We start from the raw sequence: 9,675 nt of genomic DNA on the forward strand, positions 1-9,675 counted from the left end.
TTAGAATTTTAGAAATCTGCAATTAATTACTTCTATAATATATGCCAGTTTCAGGAAATTATGATGTCTAAAAATCTCCACTGAAAGAACTTCCAATCTATGTTATTACTTACATTTGGAATTTCAGATTGTTTATGCAATGTAATCTTTTAATAGTCTTACTTAGAATAAGTGTTCCATTAAAAAAAATTATCCCTTCAGTTTCTGAATTTAAGTTTAATCATCTTATAATTATATTAAAATGTTCTAAAAGCATTTTAATCTAATATCTGATTTCATGGAATCAATTTTTTATTCTACACAAATTGAGTCTTAACTAAGTTCAGGAAGAAAGATCTGTCTGTAATTTAGCCCTCAAAATAAAATTCAACTAGCCATAAGCCATTAGATGCCTGTCTTGAGGGCAGATGGAATTTATTTATGAAAGAAATCTGGTCATCAAACCCTAGAGACCTAAAACAAGGGTATAAGACTTCTAATAATTGAAATGAAAAATTCATTAATTAAGGTATTAACTGGACCAAGGCATAGGGAAATGAAGTGTTCTTTAATGAGATTTAGAAAGCTTGGTTCTAGAATATATGGTTTTCCAAAATCAAATTTGTGTCCTCTGGTGGGATTTTGAATGGTAGATACTTTACCAGGGAAAAGAATTCAATGGAGAAATGATAATGAAAACACTCCTACCTGGAAAATGCAGGGTATGGGTGGTGTGAGTGGCACCACATGAGAACTGAGGGCTTATCCCAGGGTACCAAAACTTTTTGGTAGAAGAGGGGTGGAGAACAGCTATTGGCATGTGTTTATTATTATTAACAGGTCAGAACAGAAGAAAAACGTGGTGAGCAGCACATGGGACATCAACTCCAAGTGACAGCATATATACTGAGTTAACTATTCTGTCAATAGTTAGGGCCAGACTTGGGAGCAAAAGATTAAAAAAAAAAAGTTATTTGGGTATGGTTCATTGCCTACCTGAACATAAAGCAAACTTAATTCTTAATTGTTTTTTGCCTGATTTAAGTTTGTCACTGTTAAATGGTTGAAGAGCATAAATGAAAGGGCATATGGGCTAACACACATTCTCATTGAAGGCATGATTCAGTTGAAGTCGGTTATTTCCTCTAGTCTTGAGGTATCGCTGTATACATAAGGATGAGTGATTCCAAACCCTGGAACCACAGCAGAAGCTCATATGAAGATCTTGAATTTAACAGTGAGAACAGAGGACCCAGAGGGCCTGAAGGTGGGAGACAGAGAGTGGAAGAAAACAAGTATGTTGGGCCAAGGATTTGCTTTTAAAGGTGACCTCTGACTGAATCTCATTATATGTGATGTGACCATGAAAGAGCAAGAATGATTTGCAATTAGAATAAGGATGCATGAAGTTCACTTTATGTTCACACTTCTTTGAATGATATTAATATATTTATTGCTCTTTCATCTCTACAGAAGGGCAAGGGACCTATTTTTTATGAACCTGCTTAAAAATATATAAAAATTCAAGGCAGCTTTCTTGGTGTGGGAGTTGTTTTATGGCAGTTGAATAGAGATCATCGTTCCAGTAGAAGTTCTGCACACAGGAAAGTGTGAAATATCTACTGAGGATGTATGTAATATAAAATAAATGTTCTCTTATATGTTATAGTCCTCAAAACTATTGATGAATTTAAGAAAGTTGAAGTAACATTTGTTCCTTCCCAGGGCTGGATATATATTTGAATATTTGAATAACTGTTAAATAGACAAACTTTAGGAGGATTCTAAAGCAGGACACTGGTCAATAACTTTTAGGAGTACTTGGAATTTTGAATAAAACCTAAAAAATTCTGAAGCTGAGAGGAAATGACAGACTCTCTATAGGAGAAGTATCAAGCTCAGGAAAATAAACATTCTAAAGATATGTTTTGATTTATAACAATTTTTTTAGTTCAACATTTTATTATTCCAACAATAAAAACAGTGTGGTGATTTGTTTTATGCCTCAACATGACTGCGTCATGGGTTGCCTAGATATTCAGTCAAAAATTATGCTGTATATGTCCATGAGGGTGGTTTAAAATGAGATTCACATTTGATTCAGTAGGCCTTATAAGTAAAGCAGATTGCTCTCCATAATGTGGGTGGGCCTCATCCAATTAGTTGAAGACTTGAACAATAGGGCTGGCCGGCACACAAGTAAAAGAGAACTCCTCCCACCTGATTGCCTTGAACCAAGACACTGTTCTTTTCCTGCCTTCAGACTCCAACTAAAATAGCAGCTCTTCTTGGGTCTTGAGCTAGCAATTTCAGATTTTTAGACTTCTCAGTTTCCATAATTGCATGAGCCAATTTCTCATAAGGAAGAAACAAACATATTGGTTCTCTTTTTCTGAAAAACCCTAATGCAAACTAGAAATCCCACAACCCTGATGGGCACATGGAACATTTGTCCAGGCGAATGACTCAAATCAGGTGATCTAGCCCAGTGCCTTAGCTGTGCCAGCATTTAACTTATTTCTTGAATGCATGTATATGAATATTTGAATAAATAAAAACTTGAATCATGGATAAATAAATGATCAAATATTAAAATGATTAAGTCATTTCTAAGAATAAAAATGGATGTCTCTCCAATATTCAGAACTGAGAGTTTTTCAAAAGCAAGTGCTCAGATGGCTAGCTTCTTTCCTACCCAATGTAAAGCAATGCCAAATGACCCAGAGAGATTTCTGGAAACTGAAGGCTAGATATGTCCATGTAGACCAAATATCCAGTTGAAAACTGACCAGTGCAGACTATCTTTTAGATTGTTTGTGCCAAATAAGAACAGCCAATATGTTCTCACAAATGAATGAGTTTCAAAGGCAACATTATTCAAAGCCTGCACTTTGTTAGACATTTCACACTCTCTGTACTTTGCTGAAGCAAAGCTGATCACCACTGCTTTCTTGCAACCTCTCCTCTCCTGCAACAGACACCCATCTCTTAAAATCTAAGAGGCTAAAACATATGGAAAATTCAAACACACACAAATCCAAAACCCTTATCCTTTCTATCATACTAGAAATGTAGGGGAAATCACATTTGTTGTCTGAAAAATAAAATGAAAAATCAGGTAGAAAGGCTTACCCCTCTTACTCTAACCCTGTTAAGAGTCTCTATTTGTTTAAAAAAAAAAGTATTAGAAATGGGGATTTTTTTAAGGTAATTAAATATTTACCTAAAAAGATTCATCTAAAAGTTATTGAGCCCTAAATCTAGGTCTGTGATCTCATACTTCTTTTCTCAACTAATCTTTAAAACAATGCTTTAAGGAAGTTATTATTGTCTTCATAATGAAATTAATATTCAAGTGGGTTTTGTAATTTGCCCCTATTCAGACTTACTGGGTGTCAGGGCCCAAATTCATCCTTCTCTTTGACTCATGAAATTTCAACTCCATCATTCTGACTTTAAATATAATTATATGGTCAGACCCATAGTTAGCCACTCTGTGAAGTTCTGGCCCAAGGCAGCAATGATTTGATTATCACAGACACTACTACAGACATTAAACTGACACCTACTGATAGACATTCTGGTAAGTTGGTTTGGAAAGTCTATGCCTAGAATTTTCTAATGTTGCTGTTGAAAGCCCTGATACCTGGGATTCTTGATATGTTATCATATGTGAATGTGTCCAAACTGCAGGACTAATATCAGATACACTCAGACAGAATTCAAGAGGCCTCCCTCACTTTTATATATCATGTATCTGAGTCAGGAAGAGAACAGAAAAATGAATCCCGACCTTGTAAAATGTGTGTTTGCTTGAATTACTTCACTCACTTTAGACAGAGGTGTGCTGACAATCATACTCTACAATTTATCTTCTCCAGAAGCAAAACCAGACCATCACATACCAGACTTTGTATATTGCACACACATACACACACACAAATTCATTGCACAACCCTTTCATTATTTCATCGTCTAAGTGTGTTCTCTCCAACTGGAAGACACTTTCAGAAATGTCAAGCAATTATTGACTTCTGAGTCTTTGTTAGCAAAACAATGAAATAAACCACAATTTCCTGCCCCTAGCACTTCACCACATGGTGCTGGTGCAGTGCCTAGCTATGAAATGCCAGATGGCCCAGAGACATCAATTGTTCGATAATAACATCATACACACTTTGAATAGAAGAATATTTTAGCAACATCCCTGCTACTGTCATGGGGGCAAGAAGCCCTATAGCTGCACTCACACTTGGGCTTTTACAACTAGTATAGATGACGGGTTTCTTTAGAAACTTTCCTGGAGGGTAGTATTACCCTTAACCATAAATCCTTCTAGTATCATCGGAGGTTTATGTCTAAAGCCTAGAACCAAATATATATTTGGACATTTAGAAAAGTAATATTGAATATTTATGTCATGACTCATCACCTTGCTGATCTTCAATTTCATTGTGCTGTGTCATTGAAAATGTTAATGCTAGAACATTGAATCCTACACGTATCTCTGAGGGATGTTAACCTATCCTGAGGTTGGTATGGAGAGAATATCTAGTAGAGAAACTGCCTGGGAAACAAAAGCAATTACAAACCATGTAACACTGCTTAGATTTCAAAAATTAAATAGAATTCACCCTGATATTTTGTCAATTACACAAAGCAAAGATCAGAAATTTATTTCCATGAGGGCATTGACTAAAAGTGAAAATCTACCAACTTGATAATTGATTTTTATATTGAATAAAATTTTAAGTAAATAAAAATAGTATATGCTATACCACTTAGCACAAAACTGCAAAAAGTAATTTTATGCCCTTGGGAAGTAACCAAGAACCTTGGGTAAAAGTCAGTATTGAATTTTCCAGACTTTCCAACAGACAAAAGTCTGGATTGTGGTAATCTCCTTTGTAAAATGAGCTGTAAGACCCATATAACCGTCTAAAAATGTTGCCGCTATAATCTCAGAATTGCGATCGCCAGACATTAACATTTCTGCCAACTAATCTGAATTCTTTGTCCACGTTGCTTTCCAAAGAATTCAGATGAATAGAAATATGCTGAAATGCATTGCTGGAGACACTGATCAAATTTAAATAATCAATGTAGGGCCTTTATCAACTTACTTTTTACAAGTTATACATCAAATTGTAAGGTAATGTAATGTGTTGTCATTATCACGGGATGTTGAAATATAAATGATTTTTCCCTAAAGTTCCCGCTTTCCCTTTCCACTTGCTCACTTAATGCAGGCTAATAGTCTATTCTAGTTATTTCCTGAGGATGTGGGTGTGCCAGGGTAGGGTGGAAAACAGAAGCTTCCTATGCGTCCCTGGTTTATTTCTCCAGATCCTAATGCCATAAAATGGTTATTTGGGAGGCAAAAAATGAATCCGGGGGAAGCTATCAAAAACTATAAAGGGAGGGATTTTCCCCAAATACGAGAAAAATAATTAGGCTGAGGGACAGCACAAGAAAGACAAAGTATGGTTGTTTAGAGAGAGATAGTCTTGACTCTGGTCTCCACATTAAAACTTCAGTGAGGAGACAAGACCCTGATATGGTTTAGGAGACAGAGAATAAATGTGGATATTTGCCCCTTTTCCTAGATCATAAACCCATAGAAGTGATAGAGTCACAAAGTAGACATCAAGGCAAATGAAGCCATAGATAAATCCCAGGAGAAATCCCTTACCAGGTAATAGCATAAAAGCTATAGAATGATGTATCGGTTTTCAAGCCTGGCATGAAAACATCAGAGAGACCCACTGGACCTGAGGCCCTAGGTATACAAGAATGAGAGTTGTCTCAATAATTTACTGTATGGATCAGGGAGCAAGGACCAAATGGAATCAAATCCGTAGACCGATCAGCAAATATCTATGTGGACAGATGACTCAGAAACAAGATGGGTCATACAACATCTTGAAATTACATATATCTCCCTGGAACTTAGACCCAAGTGAGGGAAAAGAGAGACAATTTAAGAGTCTGATGTCCTGAGAAACTAAAGATTCAAAGACACCTTGCAGATGATGCCACCCCTTGGAGCTGCCCCCACTGCTCAGCCATGGTCAGCCCCACTGTGTTCTTCAACACTGCTGTGGAGGGCAAGCCCTTGGGCCCCATCTCCTTCCAGCTGTTTGGAAAGTTCCAAATACAGCAGAAAACTTTTGTGCTCTGAGCCCTGGGGGAAAAGGATTTCATTATAAAGGTTCCTGCTTTCACAGGATTATTCCAGGATCTGTGCCAGGGTGGTAACTTGACATGCCATAATGGCACTGGCAGCAAGTCCATCTATGGGGAGAAATTTGATGATGAGAGTTTCATCCCGAAGCATATAGGTCCTGGCATCTTGTACATGGCAAATGCTAACAGTTCCCGGTTTTTCAACTATACTGCCAAGACTGAGTGGTTGGATGGCAAGCATGTGGTCTTTGGCAAGGTGAGAGAGGGCATGAATATTGTGGAAGCCATGGAGCGCTTTGGGTCCAGAAATGGCAAGACCAGCAAGAAGATCACCATTGCTGACTCTGGACAAATCTAATAAATTTGACTTTTGTTTTATCTTAACAACCGGACCACTCTTTCTATAGCTCAGGAGAGTACCCCTTCACCCCCATCTGCTCGAAATATTCTATAAGTTTGTGCTTTCGCTGAACTTCTATGGGTTCATATTTTCCTTACTCTTTTCCAAGTTTAGCTGGACTGCAGGGTTATGTTTATGATTATGAGATAAGAACTCATATAATAAAATAAGATAACACCAACCACAAAGATTCAAAGAAAAATTTAGTTGATATGTAGAAGAATCAAGTCACGTTTCTTACATCTCTGGTTTATTTTGGACGGAGATTTGTACCTGTTATAACAGATAATGTAATTAACACTTCTAACATGAATTACTGCTAGGGAGTTAACTTCCAAGAACGCTGATCTCCCAGATTTTCCTAATATCAAGAACACAATGAAACTGTAGGGCGTCACCTATAGACCTGTCTGAATTGTTGTCATCAGTCCTCACACATATTTTTCACTTCATGTATTTGTGCATGTTGTGCATTTCACTTCTTCCTTTCTTCTCTCCAGTTTTTTAGTGAAGAGCTACTATGTGCAAACCATGATAGAGTAATAGTGTCTTTGTCATTCAAGTCCCATGATCTATGATTTTATATGAACTATCAGTTATTGTACAATTAATCATAGTAGGAGCTTTACAAGAACTATCTCCTCTTCACAAACACAAAAGTGTGAGTTCAGCACCATGATCCCTTTTCACAAACTGAAAACAGAAGCTTGGAAAAGCTGCATAACTTGCCTAAAGTCAAACTGATTGAAAATAAAGGAGATGAGCCTCAAAATCTCTTCTGTTTCTACACTACCAGCCCAAGTTAATCGCTGGTTTGCTACCACCTTTTGAAAATATTGTCACTTCAACATATAGTACCTAATTTTCTTTTTTTCCTTTTCTCATCACACTAGTTCACAATAAAAGTTCTTTATTATAGGATATCCTATTCTATGTCATACTTATGTTTTACATTTACCTTCTAAACCAAATTGGAAACAACCAAAGGCCATAGATGAGGCCTCCTTTTAGAGAAGCTTTTCCCCATATTTCTTACTTTGCCATAAATAGTAATGTACTTCCAGCAATATTTAATCTTGCCATAGTCTCTTCTCTAAAAAAAATAAATAAAATTTTAAAAAACCCTGACATTTCCTTATCCCTCTTTTCCTCTAGATACTTACCCTATCCCTTTTCTTCTTTCTACAGCCAAGATTCTTTAGAGTGTCTGCATTCTCTGTATTTACTAGCTCACCTCCTATTCACTCCCCAACCCACTGCCATCTGACATTTCCCACTAAGCTACCAAGAGCTCTTTGGAATGTCACCAATAAATTCTTTTATGCAAAATCCATTGAACACTTTTGGTTTTTATCTAATTAGCTGTGTGGCACATAAATATAGCAAGTGGGATTGTCTGCTGAGCACTTATTTCCAAAAGTAAAATCTTTAAAGCACTTTTTTTTTGGAGATAATATGTTCACATAACCAGGACAGCTGTTAAAACCATGGTGTAGAGTTCAGTAATCCATCAGTTGCATATAAAACCCAGTGCTCATTATACATTACATGCCCTCCTTAATGCCCATCACCCAGTTACCCCATCCACATATGAAATTAATGATACACTATACATTAACTAATTGAATTTAAATAAAAGAAAGAAGAAGAAAGAAAGAAAGAAAGAAAGAAAGAAAGAAAGAAAGAAAGAAAGAAAGAAAGAAGGAAGAAAGAAGGAAGAAAGAAAGAAAAAGAAAGAAAGAAAGAAAGAAAGAAAGAAAGAAAGAAAGAAAGAAAGAAAGAGAAAGAGAGAAAGAAAGAAAGAGAAAAACTGTAGTATAAATAAGAAGAGGAATCATTGCAAAAGCTAGGTAGCATGACACAGAAAGAAAATCAAGGGCTTGCTCCTTCCTGAACAATGGAGTTCCCCATTACCTAATGGTTGTAGCCACTCAAGACTCTCCACTAACGTGAGAACTTGGAATCCTCTTCTTAAAAAGTGTCTTCCCTTGGACTTTGGGAACCTGAAATCTTCCTCTTGTACCACTTCCATTGCCTGAACCTCTATTATCTCAGCTAATTTTTACTCATGCTTCAAGTCTTCTTAAACATCTCCTCATCATAGAAGCCTTCCATGACTCTCCAGGATTAATTAAACCCCCCTTGCTTTAGACAACTTTACATCCTCTTCCATAACACTCATCACAGTTGTAATTACTTATTGAATATCTGTCTTTGCTAACTGCGATCTTCAGGAGGACAGATGGTCGTGTTCACTATCACAGCCCCAGGGCCAAACAGAGTGTCTGGCTCATCAAAAGTGCTTGAAAACTATTCCCTGGATTGAATTGAATTGAAATTTTCTTAAATTGACTTTCTAACCACATTTTAGTAGGTACATTTATAACATAGGTAACATTAAAAGAAGAGGGTTATTATGATGTTACACCATCTAGAAGAACTCTCAAAACTGACCCTTGAAGAACCTGAGAATACTTAACCTACAGAAGAAAGAAGCATTTAAAGCCTATCGTATGGAATAGAGCCTAGAATTACCCCCTATGTCCAAACTAGATCACAGAGGAACAATTCGGCTCCATATAAGAAAAGACCCTCCAACAATTGAAGCTAGCAAAAAATAAAAATAAAACAAACAAACAAAAACATGCATCAAAGTGGGAGTAGTTCTCTGGCCCTGCTCTAGTTTAGACAGACATGATCCTGAGAAGGGATTTCCTCTCACTGGAAAGGTAGTTGGAGGATGTATGTCCTGAAGATATTTCCACATTCTCTGGTTTCCCTTGTAAGTGAAGGAAAAGTAAGAACAATATATCATCTCTCCTGTCCTTGAACCATCCTAAGTTTAGAAGGGAAAAGAAGCAGAAAGCAGAGAAAAGGTAGACATAAACTCTTCGGAAAAGAATTGTGTTAATACACACTGTTGTTATGATTTATTTTTCCGCCAGGTATATTGGACTTGTCCTAATGCTATTTTCATGTTCAATTTGGTTTTAGTTGAGGTTTGTTTGGTTTATTTGTTTCTTAGTATCTACGAATGCTTTATCCATGCAAAGAACTTCTTGTACTTTGCCCTTTATTCTGAATTTTGTAGCCCAAGTTTGTGGTTCAAC

General features: G+C 36.6%; 1 pseudogene; it reads left to right on the forward strand.

The window, feature by feature from the left end:
- Positions 1-6,046: 6,046 nt before the first annotated feature.
- On the forward strand, positions 6,047-6,523 carry LOC123784355 (peptidyl-prolyl cis-trans isomerase A pseudogene; annotated as a pseudogene).
- The last annotated feature ends 3,152 nt before the right edge of the window (positions 6,524-9,675 follow it).

This window comes from Ursus americanus, chromosome 4, assembly GCF_024610735.1.
Source record: "Ursus americanus isolate L20-20 chromosome 4, mUrsAme1.1.p, whole genome shotgun sequence".
In the NCBI taxonomy this organism is placed as follows: Eukaryota; Metazoa; Chordata; class Mammalia; order Carnivora; family Ursidae; genus Ursus; species Ursus americanus.